Below are 19,644 nucleotides of genomic sequence, written 5' to 3'. Positions count from 1 at the left end.
CTTCTTACTTAACAACTGCGAACTGCTACCATGTTAAGAATATTTATTGATGAAAAGTTAGATACAATGTACATTTCTCTATACACTGTTAACACACTCACGGCACAGAACTGACCAACGAGGATGTAACCAACATGGTGATGGCGAAACTCATATACACTCAATGTTGAGAGCCCTCTAGACGCTTTCGATATAAATGTACCATGTTCCAATACGGACTAATGCAAAATAAGCGTAATTCCACCTAGCAACAGTTATTGAAGCTCTTGGACGATTGTGGAGGAAGGTAGACGAGACTAGGAAGTTAAATTGCTTTTAACTTTTTCTAATTGACAAGCAAGAGGCGTGACAGTGAGTTTATGGGATATTTACACATGATAGTTGACTGGCCCTTAAGGTGGATACGCATGTACAAGATTGCGTTGCCTATTGAAACAGATTTTATCGTTCTTTCACCGTTCGACTTTGCCGATTGTGATAAATATTATCTCTAAAGTCTGTGTTATCTCCAACGAAGATCTTTGGTATAGCATAACAGTTTCGGCTTTTAAAGTTTGTTATCGGGGTGAGAAACGTCCTGGTTAGTATTAGTAATAATAACGTAACTTTATTTTTTTAAATAAATCGTGTTTAGTTAGTTGTATCATTGCAACAGCTTTTAAGAGTCACTTAAGTGTAATGCCGATATTTTAAGGAGAAGTTGCCAGATCGTTTTGAAAAGGCTAGTTGCAGTTGTGACAGCAGAACTGTTACCTTACGCACAGACAAAATGTTTTTTTTTTTTTTGCTATTTGTAATTTATTGCTTGTATCCCGATCAAGTGATGTTAACATCGCCTGTATTACGAGATTTGTGTTTGAGTGATACCGGCGCGATGACAGATTGTGTGGTGAAACTGTCATAGTATTTGACAACTGTATTGCACATTTGTTAATTATTTAATTAAATAGGGCGCGCACCAACAGCTATACCAGGTGTCTGACTAAAAGCATAAAGTTTTGTTTTTTGCGCGTGTCACATGTTATGAACTCATCTAATGTTGTTGTTGGACTGCTTTGAATGTTAGTAATAGTCAGTTTTCATAATTTTAATAGGTGGGTCATATGGCTTGATATGCAAGTTACTTTGGTACAGTCAGCTAATGCTGCAGGCCGTTTACAGTGGGCCGGTACTGTAGTAGCTATAGTATTGTGCTTTCTGCGATGTAAGTTATTGCCCCGCGTGGCTTTAAGGACACTGAGGGATCATTTTCGTAGCTGGTGAATGATACTAGTCAGAATTTTACATATTGTCGGGCGCTATGTATGCGTGTCGATCTCTAAACTGTTTTGGAGTTATGGAAGGGACAACTTGTAACACACGCAATGAAGATCCTGACTTTTATTCAGAAGGTGACCAGGCCAACGGTATAATTGTAGTAAAATTTGTTTCTCCATTCCAAGATTTTACGTCTTCCCGCCATTTACGTTATTTTTTGCGGGCCGTGTTATAGGCACTGTTCACTCAATTGTTTTTCTGTCATTAAAATTTTCTTACGGCAAGCAATTTCCTACATTTTCGGCCCTGCAGTAACTTCCACAACATACATTAGCGTCGATTTTCAAATCGATTTACATGGAATCTGTGTAGTGTTGCCGCTCACACACATGTAGGATAATACATAACGTAAAAACTGTACATTAAGATTTTACTTCCTTACATGCCCATTTGTAACAAATCATTCTTCTAATCTTGGCAAGATCGAACAATGCACTTGCCTGTAGGAGAAACGCAGAATTGTTTTCAAGAATGTATGTTGAAAATAAGTTGATGGTTAATCTGCTTTCTATCTCGCCACTTGGCATGAGATTCTGCTTTATCATCACGGGTTTTGATGAAATTTTGTGTGAATAGCAGGAAGTGCCAATTCATACTAAAACCTTTGTCACTGCACGTCAGATTTCCATTGACAATCTCAGTTCTGTGGAAACTACTAGTCCTGGAACGAGTGCACATTTCTCTTCACTCTTGTTGACAATTTTTATATTCTTAGCAATATGTGTGCCATATGATTCTCTAGATATTAAGATTGTGAGCTCGACTGTGTACTGATGTAAACTAAAAAGTTGTTGTTATATATTTTCACCACTTTTTTCCTATTTCCTGTTTCTTCTTTCTCTTACACCCCCCCCCCCCGGCCTCTGACACACACACCCCCCTATCATCCCCCACTCACCCCATTTTGTTCTACTCCTTTTTGGTAATGACTTGGATGCCAGACATACATTGCAGTCTTTTTTACTTGTTTCCTGTGTCCTTTCAATAGAAAGGACTGTCAGATGATTCTGGCGTCCAGCATTGTTTATTTCTCTGCCATTGGTATCTCACATGATTGGAAAGAGAGTATATGGCTTGATGCAAAGTGATTTGTGTTGATCTGTAATTCTGTCATATTACATGATTTATTCCAGGTTTGTTTGTCAGTTCAGTGGAATATTTGACTAATAATTGAACTAGGCCTTGCTTCATACTGGCAGGCATATGTTATTCTCTTTAATTTCTCTTCCATTTGATAGAATTTGTTAAGACTTCCTACAGGTATCTCCAGATTTAATGTTGTCCAATCTCGCATTGCTGTTTGTAATGACAGTTCTTAAATGTTCATTTGCTTCACGTCTAAATCATAAAATATTTGCAAACTATACTTCTGGAAACCCATTTCTTCTTGTAAACTTACTAAACTGCAAATCATGTTCCTCAATAATATTCCCCTCCGATTTATCTGTTGATTAAAAGTTCTTTGAAGTGAGGTTTAAAATAATTGAACACATCTTGGGAATATTATCACATTTATGTATGTTTGTTAACAGTGTATGCAGAATGATGATCAGCTGGCGATTAGTTTATGTAAGACATACCCAGAAGATCAGAAACTGACATACAAGTGGGAATAGTAATTTGTCTTCACACAGTGACTGTTATTGATGATCTGGAAGGTATCACTGCTGTCAGCTGCAATGGGACATTACGCGTAATCAGCGGCAACCAGCGAAAATGTATACTGAACCGGGATGCGGACCTGGGTTCTTGTGATTGCTAGGCACATACATTAACCATTGCACCCTCCGGGACACAGCATTATCGCAACTGCACGAACTGTCTCAGCACGTCTCACGGACGATCCACACTCCCACAGAGTGCCACCTATCTGCATCAGTAAGCAGGAGATCCCAGGTTTGAATCCCAGTCTGATACACAATTTTTGCTTGTTGCCGCTGATTCTGTGTAACGTCCCACTGCAGCTGACATGTCCAAAAGAACATACACCACGAATTCATATAATTGATATGCCTGGCTGGACAATGGATTCACTTTCTTCAGTGCAAGTGCACTAATGCGTCCTCAGAGTAGTGAACAGTGAGTACAATGGACAGGGACTGTGGGTAGGTGAAGCTCGGTGGGAGCGAGGATTGACTGTGAGGCGTGCCAAAATAGTCCATGCAATTGCGAGTATGCTGTATCCTGCATGGTGCAATGGTTAATGGACATGTCCAATAAGCATGAGATCCCGAGTTCGAATCCTGGTCCAGTACACATTTTTGCTCTTTGCTGCTGATTTTGTGCAATGTCCTGCTGTTGTTGACAACAGTGATCCCCTTCAATTCACATATAATGTTTCACAACTGCAGATTCTGTGTGGTGTCCGTTCTTTCAGACATGTCTGACTACAGATTAATATGATAATCTCTGGTACAAAGGACTGTATTTACATTGTTCAATTATACATTGCTGAAATGAAACTTTGCACAATGAACATTAGGCGCCAACTCGATAATAGTGTGACTGTACATAATAAAAGCTAATATAGAATTTCACAAGATGAGCACGTACTGACTTGAAAATAATATTGGTAATGTGGAGCATTACCTGATGCTCATACTTTATTACTGGCTATAGACTCAAAAGTAACATAGTGATTGTGCTCTTTCAATGCTGGCTGCCATGCCACTGACAAAGAAATGTACGCATTGAATTCTAACCTGTCACACAGTGTAAAATACCCTGTTTAATGATAGTTGCAGGTCAGTTATCATAAAATCTTAAAATATGGAGTTGTTATATTTTAGATAACTAAAAAGACAGGAACTGTATAGAATACAAAAATACATTAGGCAAAGATGCTGCTTTGATTAACAACTAGATGGATGTTTGGTGCAACTGGTGGTTCTGTTTTATCAGTTGGTATTTCAGGTGCGCACTGGGATTTCCAACGCCTGCCAAGGTTTTCCTAAAAACTTGAGATATTTCATAAATTAATGTGTTATTCTAGGAAAGTTACACATTTTTGGAATTGGAGAAATTTAGACAAGGCAGTAACACAGAAATTTTGAAAGGATACAGTCTCATATTTGAATATTCCAGAAATCGACGCTGTTGAATAAAGATTTTAAAAAAGACAGGAAATATATGGACTTAAGAAAAGATTCCCTTTAATAAGACCGTAAGTGCCTTCAAATAAGGTTCACCAGTCGTAAAACAAACAATTATTAGCGGTATTCAATTTTTAAGTGCTCATGGTTTTAGTGAATCATTAATTTTGGAAAATTTCTTTAAATAAAATTTTTATATATGAACTGTTCACACACTTGTCATCAGTGGTCTCTGAACTACATACTATGTAATGAGGATTTGAAAAATACAACCTGAATAAAATTTGCAGATTTCACATTCACATTGTGATTGTGGAGAATGCAAGACAGACTTGAAGACCTTGACTTTGCTGTCGATATCTATCTGCTCTCACAAAGATTGCATGGCATGGAAGAAAAGCTGGAAAGACTGAAAGAGGAAGCAGAAATTGCAGGATTTAAAATGAATGTTCAGAAAACTAAGGAAATGAAAACACAGTCTGAAAAACAAGCAAAGCTAACAGTGTATGGAAAGGAATTGGAACAAGTAGACTCCTTTGTATATCTAGAAAGTACCGTCTGTAAATATAGAGGGGCCAAAGAGGATGTAAAGAGTCAGATACAGAAAGCAAATGGAGCCTTTGTATAACTGTACCCTGTCTGGTGTAATAAGAACATCTCGAGACGAACCAAGCTGCACTTGTTCAGTAGCAATGTAAAGTCAGTCCTCCTGTATAGTTGCAAAACATGGAAGGTAATCAACACGACTGTAAACCAGCTGCAAGTCTTCATAAACTGGTGTCTTCGGCAAATTATGAATGTGAGGTGGTCAGATGTTATATCAAATGACTAATTGTGGGAGATGACAAACCAGTGACCAATCCGTGAACAAATAAAGGAAAGAAAATGGAGGTGGATTGGTCTCACTATATGCAAACTACAAGGGGCTGTTGAAAAGGTAGCACTGGATTGGAACCCACAAGGAACACGTAGACGTGGCCGCCTGAAAAAGATAGGGAAAAGAACTGTGGAAGAAGCAGCTCTGAAAGCTGGTAAAACATGGAGTGGAGTGAAATGTTTGGCTGCCAACAGAACCGGATGGAAGGTCTATACTGCTGCCCTATGATCCAACAGGAACAACAGGAAATAAATCAAATGAGTCAAGTCACATTCACATTGTATATGTATTCTGTACGTAGAAGTGAGCCTATCATCATTCGCACGGACAATTTGCCATATGTGAAGGGTGCAAGCAGATCTCACAATTTGCAGCATTATTCCCAGAGCTGTTGTCGGTCCTTCAGTTTCGAGCCAAGTAGAGGGTCTCAACCTGCATTATTGGGTGGAGAATTGCAGGGCTCCTCATTGGTACAGCAGGGATGCACTACACTAAGGTAGCTGGGCGCCCTCCACCAAACGCTGTGTGGCGGTTTGCAGAGTATCAATTTAGATGTAGCAGCAGCTACTTAGGTGGCAGAGTACTTGGGGAGTGTACGTGGTGGTTTTATAGGCTGGGAGGTAGTTTGAGGTAGTCTTATGAACACTTCCCAGTTGACATCCAGATAGTGAAATCAGACTGCATTCAGAGTAAAGACACTTCAACTGTCAAAATTGTATCCTTAACTTGTCACAGTATTCATACAGAAGTCACTGAATTTGCTGCTCTCCATGAAATATGTTGCACTATACCCCATTCTCTGTGACCATTCTGAATATGGGTTTGCGGCTAAACATAAAGTTCCTTGTTCCTCAGTCATGGTCCGTCTCTTGGGGATGGTGGTGGTGGGGGAATGGCTTGCACCAAGCGGCATTCTTCCTTCCCTCTCCCGACAGGAATCTACCATCCTCTGCCCTCTTTGTATTTCCCATACCAGGTTGGCCCATGGTTTTTTACTCTGTTGTGAGCTCCATCCCTTTTGTAGTTTGGGGGGCTCCCCCTCAAGGTGACTGCCCCCACCTTATGGCCGTTTGCACCAAATATACCCTCCCACCCCCCTTGTCACAAGTATTAGTAGACAGCACTAGGGTGGTTACATCTGTCCTCAGTTTTCTTTGTGGAAGTGGTTTGTCCTATGTACTAAACACTGGAGCTGCAACCCATTTCAGTGTGGCCCACAGAACATTTTCAGTTGTTAATATTGCAGTTAGTACCCTATGTATCTTACTCCTGATTCAGTGGCACATTCATGGTGATCTTTCTGACAGTGACCATTTTCCTATTGTTCTCTCCTTCACCATTCGGACATCTAGAACATGATCCACGTTGGTTGCTTCGGAAAGCTGATTGACAGGCTTTCTCCTCAGCAGCCTGTTATGTGATGGATATCGACAAATTGGTACAGAATACTATTGATACTATTACACTTGCTGCAGCAGAAACAATACCCTACTCCTCTGGCTCATCCCGATGACCACCGGTGCCGTAGTGGTCTGAAGATATAGCTGTTGGTATCGGGGAACGCCGCAGAGTGCTTCAGCAGCACAAGTGCCATCCCTCTGTGTGGATAATTTAATAGCATTTGAGAGACTCCGGGCGAAAGTGCAGTTTTTAATAAAGAAAATGAAGCAAGAGTGTTCGGAGCAATATGTCTCAACTATGCAATCCTGTATCCCATTGTCCCAAGTATGGACTAAACTCCACTGCATTTGCGGCCATCCATCACTCACGGCAGTCTCCCCAGGGTCCTCACGACTCTTTGGCAAGTTCATGTTTGGCTACCACGGGGCCCAACCTTTGCAGCATCTTTTCCTTTCTGTGTTGCATGTCTCTCCTCTCGATATTCCTTTTCCCGTTCCTTGGAAACATATCTTGGTTGTTTTTGGGAATGTGTTTTGCAATTTCAGTATCCTGACATCGGAACAGTCCTTCCATTGTTTTTTCGTTCACATTTTGCTTCTTCGTTCTCCTCCTCCTACCCTTCCTCTGCTACAGTATTTGAGGTTCCTCTTTTTCTTCTTCCTCCTTGTGTGCTCCTGAAGGCCGGCCCATGATTGTGATGCGCAGCAGGTGACTGGGTAAGGTGTAATTCCCATCCCCGGGTCAACAGGTGGGTTTCTCATGTAACCCCTGGTACAGGCTAAGCCCAGGGAGGGGTGATTTCCTGAGCTGTTACCTTCCCAAACTGCCAATTGGTCCCTCTGTCTTGTTAGAAAGGTGTGACCTGAGGCGTGAAAAATCACCTAAGGTGTGTGAGCCCCCATCTGAGGGGGGCCTCCCAGTTGGAAGGAACGCTGGCAATCATGAAGGTATTCTTGCAATAAGCTGAACATCTCCTCAGTCTACGACTACTAAACCTAAACGGAATGAGGCTAACGAATCGAAGACCCTTCCAGCTGCGCCGTGGTTCCTCATGGTTTTGCTTACTGAAGGCGGCCAGTCCTTTGCTATGGTTTATCTGTTTGTTATTCAGAAAGGTTTTGGTGCAGTTGCTGGCCTTGTGAAATCCTGCTCTCATTTATGCAACAGTGCTTTGCTTTCATTGACTACTTGTGATTCTTAAGCACAACAACTAGTTGCAGCTTTGCTCCTCCATGACTATCCTCTACTTGTCGAGGGCCTCACATGCTGAACTCTTTGTGTGATGTTATTTACACTAGGCTGCGCAATGGTCTGATTAAGGCAGAAATTCGAACTTGCGTCTCTCATCTGGGCATCATTATGGTCCTTCGGGTGATGAAAAAGATAGATGCATCATTAGTGCCCACACACACTCTTTCTCACATTTACCATCTGGCACTTAAAGTACCATTCTTGTTACTTCTTGGTCTGTCTCCTCCTCCTCCAGCTGTGCAACAAGCCACTAGATTTTCACCTCACATGGCAAAACAGGCCTGCTACACAACCAACAGGCCAGAAAATACAGAACGAATACTCCTGCGTAAACTTTTTACGTTCCTCCAGCCAACAAACATCTGAATCGTCATCTGCCAACCGTAGAGGCTCCAAGAAATCAAACAGAGGCAAACGGTCTTCTCCTTCGCTGACTCTGAGCTCCTCTTCAATGATGTCACTGCATGATACCATCACCCGGCCAACATCTGTGTTGCTGATGCGCACAGTAAAACTTTTTTCTGCCCTGAACTCTGCAGATCAACCGAGGGAGAGCATCGATGTCTCTACATCTCATGGAGCAGGATTCTTTATCCTCTGCATTCTGTAGCAGAGTGTCTTTGAAGGCTGGCACTTGGCAGGTACTGAGGTGACACCATTTCATTTTTTCCCCCCTCCCCTTTCCTTGTCGTGGCTCTCCTCCCATGGAACATTTGCAGCCGTAGATCCAACAAGGAGGAATTACAGCTGCTCTTGGAATCGCAGTGTCCACTTGTTCTCTGCCTCCAATAAACAAAATTATGTCCTCACGACCACTTTCACCTCTCACATTTCTTTCCGGTCTATTTTGACCTATCCCCTGACGATGGCTTTCGTTCTAGTGGGGGAGTCATGCTGCTCATCCGGGATGACGTTTGTAGTCTCACAGTCTCCCTGAACACCTAGATGCAAGCTGTTCCAGTCCGCATTTTCCTTCCTCACTTCATCTTTTCTCGTTGTATTATTTGCATCCCTCCATCATTTGTTCTCACCAGGGTAGACTTCCTCCAGCTTGTTGGGCAACTCCCTCACCCCTTTTTGCTGCTCAGTGATGTTAATGTGTGCCAATCCCTTTGCAACTCTCCCAGAACCTGTCAAATAGGTGCCCTCTTGACTGACATCAATCAGCTCAACCTCACCTGTCTTAACAGTGGAGCACCCACGTTTCTTTTAGGCTCCACACACACCTATTCCTATTTGGACCTCTCATACTGCACCGCCGAGTTTGGCCATCGTCTCAAGTGGTCTTTTCACTCTGACATGTACTGAGGCGACCATTTCCCATGTGCTATCCGTTTTATGACTCTTATCCCAACTAGGTGCAAACCCAAATGGCAGCTTTCTAAGGCCGACTGGAGGTTTTACTCCTCCCTGGTGACCTCTGACGAATGATTTTTCCCCAGTTGCGATGATCAGGTAGAATACCTTCCCAATGTTATCCTTACCAATGCAGAATATTCCATTCCTCACACATTTTCCTTACTATGCTATGTTCCAGCCCTTGGTAGACTGAGGCGAGCCGCGATGCAATTCGGACACAGAGACAAGCTCTACACTTCTTTAACCGCCATCCTATGATGACAAACTGTATTCACTATAAACAGTTGTGTGTGCAGTGTCATCATCTCTTTTGGGATAGCAGAAAAGCTGGCTGGATTTCATTTACTAGTTCTTTCAACAGTTTAACTCAAGCTCCACCCACTATCACCCTGCCTTCCTAAATACACTCCTGTTCTCATAATCATGAGTGCTACAATACTGCTTTTACTATAAGGAATATAGATCATGCTCTCATTTCATCCTGATCCTCCACCCCAAGACCTGACAAATGTTCACATTCAGATGTTGCAGGACCTTTCTCTTGTGACCAAGCACTTTCTCCTTCGTATGTACAATCGCATTTGGGCAGAGGGCACATTTTCCAGATGCTGGCATGAAGCCATTGTCGTACCCATGTCTAAGCCCAGTAGGGACAAACACCTTCCTTCTAGCTACTGCTTCATTTTTCTCACTAGCTGTGTTCGCAAGGTGATGGAATGTATGATTAATGCCCGGGTGGTATGGCGGCTGAGTCTCGCAATTTACTAATCACTGCACGATATGGATTTTGAGCACGCCGTTCTGCAGTTAACCATCTCATCACTTTGTCAACCCATGTCATGAATGGTGTTTCTGCGGAAATGCCAGACTGGCTGTGTTTTTTGATTTGCAGAAAGCCTAAGATACCTGCTGGAGGACTGGTATCCTTCATACTCTCTGCACGTAGGGATTCCATGGCTGCATGCCCCGTTTCCTTCAGGAATTTTTAAAATACCAAGTTGTCAAGGTACGTGTGGGTTCTGCCTTGTCGGACACCTTTATGCAGGAAAATGGTGTGCCTCACGGTTCCATCATGAGTGTCATCTTGTTTGCTATTGCCATTAACTTTCTTATGGCCTGTCTCTGTCTGGGCACCTCCGGCTCCCTTTTTGTTCACGAGCTTGCCATCTATTGCGGTTCTGCATGGGCTTGTCTCCTGGAGCGGCATCTTGAGCATTGTCTCAATCGTACTTACTTGTGGAGCATCGACAATGGCTTCAGCTGTCCACCGACAAAATCATTTGTATGAATTTTTGGTGGTGCCGTGGGTTTCTTCCACTACCTTAACATCTTGGGCCTGTTGCTCATCTGTTTGTTGAAACTACAAAGTTACTGGGGATTGTGCTCAGTTGGAAACTTTCTTGGTCTTCCCACATGTATTACCTGTCTGCCTGTGATCCGTCAAGTGTCCTACATGTCCTCAGTGAATCAGACCACACTCCTCTGTTTGTACCAGTCCCTTGTCCATTTGAAACCTAGCTAAGGGTATTTTGTTTATGCATCTGCACGTCTGTCTATCTTATGCTGTCTCAATACAAGCTACCATCTTGGCAGTTATTTGGCCACTGGTGCCTTTTACACTAGCCTGGTTGAAAGTCTGTATGCAGAAGCTGCTGAACTACTGCTGTGTTTTTCTTCTCAGCAGATGTGCATGCTGTTTGTCTGCCTGCCTGGCCTCTCATCCTGTGTGTCCTCCATTGTGACTTCTTTGATTGCCAGTATGGGGTGCATGCCCCTTCTCTGTTACCTCTTGGCGTTTGCTTTTGGCTGTTGTTCTGGCAGCTTAACTTCACACTGCCTGCCACTTTCCCAATGGGTGTGAACCCTTTGCCCCATGGCTTAGTGCGACGGCCCGTGTTCACCTTGTACTTCATTCGCTTCCTAAGGACACTACCCCAGACTCTCTCTATCGCTGTAATTTTCTTGGCCTTCGCACAGAACTTTGTAGTAGTAATTCTGCATACACTGATGGCGTGGACTGACCGTGGTGTCGGGTGTGCCTTCGTCATTGGCACCGATGTTTTTCGGTATCAACTTCCGGAACAGGAACACTGCTCAGTATTTACAGTGGAGCTCTTCGCCTTGTACAGGCCAAGCAGTACATCTGGCGACACTGGCTTTTTGATTGTGTCATCTACTTCGACTCTCTGTGCCCTTCAGAGGCTCTGTATGCTGTACACTGTCAATCCCTTAGTGCAACGGATTCAGGAAAGCTTTCACTTGTGGTCATGTTGGTCTGATGGGCAATGAGGCTGCTGATGCTGCTGCCAAGGCTGCAGTCCTCATACATCAGCCCGCTAGTTCTTCCATTCCTTTCGGTGATCTCTGTGTTGCCATCTGTCAGCAGGTGGTGTCACTTTGGTATTGGCACTGGTCATACCTTTATGGGAACAAGCTCTGGGGAATTAAATCTCTCCCAGTGGCTTGGCCGACCTCCTCTTGGCTCTCTCGTCACAAGGAAATCATTTTAGCAAGGTTGTGTATTGGGCACTGTCATTTTAGCTATCACCATTTTTTAAGTGTTGAACCCCCAACACTTTGTGTTCATGTCCTCGACCTTTGATGGTTCTCCGTTTCCTGATGGATGCCCTTTTCTTAACCACCTACATTCTAATTTATGTTTGCCGTCTGAGTTGTAAGCTGTTTTAGCGAATGACATGCTGGCTGTCAACCACGTTTTACTTTTGACCCGTCATAGCAGTATGGTGAAGGACATTTAATCTTTAGTTCAGGACATCTGTTGTCTGTATGGTGTATTTTATGGCCTCTTCTCCAGGATAAAGTCGTGGTTTTTAGCTGTCTCTCCTTCTGTCGATTGGGCTTCATGTGTAGTCACTTTTAACTCCTTTTTCATCCTCGTGTTACGTGGTTCTGACATGGGTGCATATGATAATCGTTGCTTTTGTGCCTTAAAACAAACCAAATACACACACAGCGGTTCCTGGCATCCCTGTCAGTGGTAACATCTGCACTGATCCAGTGGTACTTGCTGATAGTTTTGCAGCACACTGTGCTGAAGTATTTGCTTGCAGTAATTACCATCCTCGTTTCCTGACCCAGAAACACATTATAATTGCTGCCCACCATCTTTCCATGCACATGGCGCTGTGTCATATAATGTCCATTTTAGTGAATGGAAGGTTTGCAGCACTTTGGCAGATAGTTGCAATATTGCCCCTGGACCAGACAAAATCCACAATCAAATGCTCAAACATCTTCACGCTGACAGCATGAAACATATCCTCCAGGTTTTTAATCACATTTGGTGGGAGGAAGTATTTTCCTGTCATTTGCAGAAGGTATTAATATTCCTGTCTTGAAACCAGGAAATGAACCATGTATTTTAATTAACTACCGTCAGTCTCTCTGGCGAATGGCCTGTGTAAGATATTCAAACAGATGGTCAACTGCTGTCTTTGTTGGTGCCTTGAAGCCAGAGGGCATGTATCACAATTTCAAAGTGGCTTTCAGGCCTTGCAGTCCACTGCAGATCACCTGGTTCATTTGTAATGGGCAGTGTGCGGTGCTTTCTTGCATTGCTGACATCTAATTGCTGTGTTCTTTGACCTACAGAAGGCATAAAATACCAGCTGGCTACATCACACCTATCTCCACTGCATGAGTGGGGTTTCTGGGGTATTTTTATACAAAATTTCCTATCGCTCCAATTTTTTCTTTTCAACTCTCGACAACCAATATGTACAGGAAACTGGAGTCCCTCAGGGCTCGGTTCTGAGTATAACGCTGTTTGCTGTTGCCATCAATAATATTGTAAATGCAGTGTGCACAGTCTCTCCGCCACTGTATGTGGAATATCTTTGCCTTTGCTATGCCTCTGTGAGTCTGCACACTGCTGAGGGCCAACTTCAGGTGGCTGTCTGGAGGGTCCATGACTGGTCATTGAATCGTGGCTATCAATTTTCTCCTGAAAAATCACGAGTTATACATCTTTGTCGACTCCGGACTGTGCGCTCGCACCCAGAAATTTATCTTGGTGACCAGTTACTTGAAGTTGTTGAAGCTTTCCAGTTCTTAGTTACTTTATATGGCTGCTGCATATCCACCAACTCAAGGCAACTCAGAAAGCTGAATGCTCTCCATTTTCTTAGTCACTCCTCATTGGGCATGGACCACACAGTTCTTCCGAGGTTTTACAAAGTGCTGATTTTATCCAGCTTGGACTATGGATGTGCCTAGGGGTCAGCAGCACCATCTGTACTGAGCCTGCTGGGCCCTGTTCACCACATTGTCGTGCAGTTGGCAACAAGGGCCTTCCCTACGAGCCCTGTTGACAGCCTCCTGGTGGAAGCTGGTGTCCCATCACTGCAGATTAGATGATGGCAGCTTCTGGCAAGTTACGCAGTTACGCTCTGTCAGATGCCTACCCACCAATGTCACTCAACTCTGTTCCACAACCACCAGTTCAGACTGTTTTCACATCGCCCAAAACTGGGAAGACCAGCTGGGGTCCGACTCGATATTCTACTGCAGGACCTCCAACAGCCTCCATTAGCCTGTATTCCAGGAGCTCCCTCTTGACTCCCCCTGTGGGCTGTACCCTGCCCTGTGACATGGATGGACCTAATTTGTAGTCCCAGGAAGGACCTTGATACTACCTTTCTCCGGCATCTGTTTCTTTCATTCCTCCACGGTTATTCTAATGCAGTATGCACCTATCCAGATGGATAGAAAGTCAGTGACAGGGACAGTTACACTTTTGCACATGCAAGGAGACATGAGAATCACTCTGAGTCCATGCGGCGTATATACTGTAGAGCGGTTGCTATCTCTCAGGCTTTGTGATATGTCAAATCCTTGGCCGCAATGAACTTTCTGATCTGTAGTGATTCTGTGAGTTGCTTAAAAGGCGTAATCCAGCGCTATTCCAAAAATCTTTGGGTCACCAAATCCAGGACCAAATGGCTAACCCCTACAGCTCTGGAAAGACAATGATCTTCATCAGGACTCTGAGCCATGTAGGCATTCCAGGAAATGAACTCGCTGACTGTTTAGCTAAAGATGCAACTGCAGGAGATCACCTTGACATCGATACCGGATGCTGACCTCAGATTACAACTTCAACACAGTATTTTGAGACTCTGGGAATTGGAATGGCAGGCTGCAACAACTTAAAACAAGTTGAGAGTGATTAAAGGGTCCACTAGGGTGTGACATACATCTTTCCAAGCTTCTTGGAGAGATGCTATTGTGTTGTGCCATCTATGCTTGGCCATACTAGAATCACCTATGAGTTCCTTGTGTGTCAGCAGAATCCTCCTCATTGCAGCTACAGTAGTGCACTGACAATAGCGCATGTTCTTGTTGTGTATTGCCCTGTTGGCCAGTCTGCGGCACCATCTCAGCTTGCCTACCTACTTCTTCAGATGTGACAGCAACTACAGAAGTGTTGCATTTCCTGAGGGAGAGCAGATTTTGCTCTAACCTGTAATACTCTTCCACTTCCAGTGTTAGAGACGGTTGTGAGGGCGAGAGCCTCCACCTGTGGCAGTTACCCACCAAGCAACCACAGGTTACCTTCTTCCCCTCTCACCTTGTATCTTTAGACCTTCTGTCGCAAGATGCTGCCTGGGTTCTCTCTTTTCTTTTACCTGTGTGACAACTGCTGTCACGCCCTATTAAACTCTTTGTCTTGCTTATATAGTGTGAGCAGCCAAGTCCCCACTTTTTTGCTTTTTACCTTTTTACATGTTTCTCTCATAAGGAGGGACTGATGTCCCAGTAGTTTCATCCCTTTAAAAATATAATCATTATAATTGTCGTACGAGATTTAATTTCCAGAATTGGAGTCCTTCAGTTAGTGTTGGCATTGGTTTGGAAGGCCGTACCTCCACACCAGCCAGGTTCCCTCTTCCCCCATTTTCCCTATTTTTGTCTGGTCTTCTGGACCATTTTGTTTTGCCTTTTCTTGTGTCTTTTTCTGCTGGTGTTGTCCACCCTATGTTGTGACCATTGTATGATGTGTTGATAGGGATGGGTCTACACCTACGTCCATACTCTGGAAACCTGAAAGTGCATGGCAGAGGGTATGATGCATTGTGCCAGTTATTAAGGTTTCTTCCCGTTCCATTCACAAATCATAGTATGAATGCTTTCACGACCGAATGACATATCTTCTGGTAAACCTTCCGGGATGTAAGGTCGTGGTCCATGAAACTCTTCAGCTCCAACGTTTCGTCCAGAGCTGCGCTGGACATCTTCAGAGGGGTGTTTCTCCTCCGGTGAGTCTTGCCGACTGATGGGTCGGACGTCTGAGAGCGACTTATATATTGTAGAAAGTGGGCGTGACCAGAGTTACACGTGATATGCATAGATAATCTTTGTCAGAGATAAAACTTAACTATCGATCGTAATCTCGTCACAGATAAAACTGTCTAGCAATTCTGTAGTGCTACTGTCCAAATATCACTAAGTTTCATGGTCTCTTCTTTCCGATTAAAATTATCCCTATGTTTATATATTTCAATTGCTTCTCTACAAAGCCGTGGGTAATAGTTCGTCGTCGTAGATAAAATTTTTGTTTCGGAAAACTTCACTTGATGATTTCTTGACTGAAAAGCGTGTTCTGCTACAGCCGATTTATCTGTTTTTCCTAATCGGCAAAGACTTCTGTGTTCTTTTAACCGTGTATTTATGCTTCTTTTTGTTGTTCCAATATAAACTTTACCACATGTACACGGAATTTTATATACGCCACTGGCTGATAGAGGAGCGCGTTTATCTTTTACAGACTGGAGAACATGACAAATTTTCTTCGTTGGTCTAAAAACAGGTCTAATATCATGTTTACTTAAAATCTTTCCAATCTGATCCGTTACTGTCTTTATAAAAGGGAGAGAGACTGTGTTCTTCCATTGCTTTTCGGGCTTGTCCTTAGGCTTTTTGTTGTTTGGGTGCAGAATTCTGCTTACTTCTTTCTTTGAGTAGCCGTTTTTCTCAAAAGCGTGCTTCAGATGTTTTAATTCGATGTCTAGATACTCCGGCGTGCAAATCCGTCTGGCTCTGTCAACGAGACTTTTAATCACACCTCTCTTTTGTTGTGGGTGGTGGTTAGAGTTTTTATGTAAGTATCTGTCTGTGTGCGTTATTTTTCTAAAAATCTGTTGTTTCAATCTTCCATCTGTCTGTCTCATAACTAAAACATCCATATGTTGGGAAGAATAATTTTTTTAATGCGTCCTGTGTGAGCTGATAAGAAGTCAATAAGCGTATGTTCTGGAATCAAGAGATACTGCATCGACCTGACCGCCCTGGTCTGAAGCCTCCTGTATGTCATGTGAGAAAAGTGCAAGTTGGGTTTCACATGATCGATGTTTTCGGAATTTGTGCTGGTTGGTGTGGAGAAAGTCATTCCTTTCAACATACCTCATTATGTTTGAACTCAGAATATGTTCTAAGATTCCACAAGTCGATGTCAAGGATATTGTACAGCAGTTTTGTGGATCGCATCTACTACTTTTCTTGTAGATGGGTGTGACTGCCTTTTTCCAAGAACTGGGCACGGTTTCTTGTTCAAGGGATCTATGATGGGTTATAGGAAGAAGAGGGGCTAACTCAGCTGCAAATTCAGTATCGAATCTGATATGGATTCCATCAAACAATGGAGTTTTGTTCAATTGTAACAATTTCAGCTATTTCTCAACACCACTGACACAAAAACAGACTTCTCTCATCTTTTCAGAGGTACGAGGATTAAAGTGTGGCAATTCTCCTGGGTTTTTCCTTCGTAAAGGAACATTTGAAAACTGAGTTAAGCATTTCATCTTTTTCTTTGCTACCCTCAGTTTCAGTTCCTGTCTCATTCACAGCCAAACGCTTTTCATTCAGCATACTGCTTGTTCACAAAGAGAAGAGCTAATTCTGAGGGGGGGAGGTGCAGGGTATTGAGGAGGTAAGCTCTGCCTACCGGCGCACAGCATATTGATGGGGTAATAAGTCGCACTAACGTTACGCAGTGCTGGCAACACTCTGGCGTCCACATAAAAGTTGTGCTCCAAGCGGTATACACAGTGCCATCTATTAGCCGCAGCAGCAGCTGTTAATGTTGTGCATATACTAGCGCAAAAGCAGACAGCGGCGTAATAAAAGATTGCTGGATACGTGAAATTATTTATGTGTAAAACCCAATATTGCAATTTCGACGGTTGGCCGTTATGAAGTGAAATCGAATGTTTCATATTGAATGATACCGCCTATTGCTACTAATTTTGTAACAATTCTCTTGGACAATTTGGCATTTTACAGAACTAGTAGAAAAACTTACATTGTGGCAATAAAAAGAGAAGGAATAAATTTGGAAAATTTATTGACAATTGTTGCGCTGTATTGCACTCTCAAATACATCACTCGGAATCATTTTCATTGTACTCCTCTTCTGTGCACCATCATGCCTCCAGTATTCTTCTTCTAGTTGTTGGACCATCCTGCAGTACCCTTCTCAGTCATCAGCAGTTACAGACAAAAGGGATCCACTTGCTGTTGCAAAAAGGTTAACTTTCCGACTTGTCCCCTGAAATGTTGTGCTCCCTAAACAACTGTTTTAATTTTGCCCATGCCAGTTCTACCGCACTCAAATCACAATTGTAGGGAGGCAAGCGTACAACCATGTGGCCTTTCTCTTTCGCCATTTCGTCAATAACATATGTTTTTTTAGCAGGTCTATGCTCTTGTATTGAAGCGAACAGAACCTGCTTTCTCATGCTCTCATTACAGGCGACACACCTATTTTGAAACCATTCCAACATCTTCACTTTGGTGTCATACCATGTGGGTGTTTTCTCAACCTGTCTGTTATTGTATGGAGTGTTGTCCATCACAGTTACCGACTTCGTAGGAAGTTTCGGGAGCACCATGCTTGAAAACCACCCTTCATAATTTCCTGAATTCATCTGACCATGGTAGTCACCTTTAGTTGATTTAGCCCAAAATTTTAGTTCGACTTCCCTGACAAATCCCTTCCTTGATCTAACGCTTCCAATAATCAGTCTTTTGCAGGACGTTCCCGAACCAACAACTCTGACAATATCCCTCACCCCCTGCGGGTTCGGGGGTTAGAATAGGCCCGCGGTATTCCTGCCTGCCGTAAGAGGCGACTAAAAGGAGTCTCAAACGTTTCGGCCTTATGTGATGGTCCTCTGTCGGGTGTGACCTCCATATCTCAAAATTTTTCCGAAGAGCGAGCCAATTGGGGAAGGGCGCCTTACTTGGTGCATTGTGTCCATCTTGCGTTGAGAACTTTCGCCAGCTTATTCGTCGTTGCGTTGCAGTCCTGCCCACTCTACATCTCTTGGGCATGGATACGCTCCTGCGTGCCCTTTCTGCCAAGCAATGTGCAGGGCCACTTTCTGCACTGACGGCGTCCATGGACCATATGTCACCTAACATCCAGCACGGTAGCCAGTCCGTTGTGGTGGGGCCGCCATGTACCTTGTTGGTTGTAGCCCCCTGACAACACAGGGATCGCTCTACTGATGCCTGCGCCGTTAAGTCCCCACGTATGCCAAGGAGTAGATGCCCATCTCCCTGGGGCATCAGGACTCCCAGCAATGGCCATCCTGCCAGGTGGCTATTGCTGCGGCTGGGTGGCACCCGTGGGGAGGGCCCTTGGTTGGAGTAGGTGGCATCAGGGCGGATGACCCGCAATGAGGCGTGGTACATCATCTCTCGCTGGCGGCCAGCCGCCAGCAGTCTCTGAGCGTTCGAGGGCTCATTTTAAAGCTAACGTTTATGACCCCAAATCGTTCCCATCCCTGGCCACACCATGGGAGGAACGAAAGGCAATGAATGACAGTGACGTGTATTCGCCCAGGTATCTCGTCTGTACCAGAGCTGATGGTGACTCGTTTCTATCCGTGAAGCCTCAGTTCTTTGTAGAGCATTTAGAGGACAAGTTTGGGGAGGTGGAGGGCTTGTCCAAAATGCGCTCTGGGTCAGTTTTGATAAAAACAGCATCCTCTGCCGAGTCACGCAGGTTACTTGCTTGTGACAAGTTGGGGGATGTTAACGTTACCATCACCCCACATAAGAGTTTAAATATGGTCCAGGGTATTATTTTCCATCGGGACCTACTTTTGCAGTCTGATGACGAGCTGCGCGCCAATTTAGAGCGCCGAGGTGTACATTTCGTCCAGCGCGTTCATCGGGGTCCGAGGGACAATCAGGTAGCTACCGGTGCCTTCATCTTGGCTTTCGAAGGAGATGCATTACCAGAAAAGGTCAAGGTGATGGTCTACCGATGTGACGTCAAACCATATACCCCTCCCCCGATGCGGTGCTTTAAGTGCTGGAAGT

General features: G+C 43.8%; 1 protein-coding gene across 2 annotated transcripts in view; it reads left to right on the top strand.

Moving 5' to 3' along the window:
• Window positions 1-512: 512 nt before the first annotated feature.
• Window positions 513-19,644, top strand: part of LOC126473178 (RISC-loading complex subunit tarbp2) — a 144,265-nt gene continuing 125,133 nt past the window's right edge. For both annotated transcript variants that reach the window (XM_050100067.1, XM_050100066.1), the window contains exon 1: window positions 513-580. The gene's annotated coding sequence lies outside the window, so the exon portion shown is untranslated. The remainder of the gene's footprint in view (window positions 581-19,644) is intronic.

This window comes from Schistocerca serialis, chromosome 4 (genome assembly GCF_023864345.2).
Source record: "Schistocerca serialis cubense isolate TAMUIC-IGC-003099 chromosome 4, iqSchSeri2.2, whole genome shotgun sequence".
NCBI classification, from domain to species: domain Eukaryota; kingdom Metazoa; phylum Arthropoda; class Insecta; order Orthoptera; family Acrididae; genus Schistocerca; species Schistocerca serialis.
The sequence above is the reverse complement of the archived record's forward strand: the minus strand, read 5'-3'. Positions and strand labels throughout refer to the sequence as shown.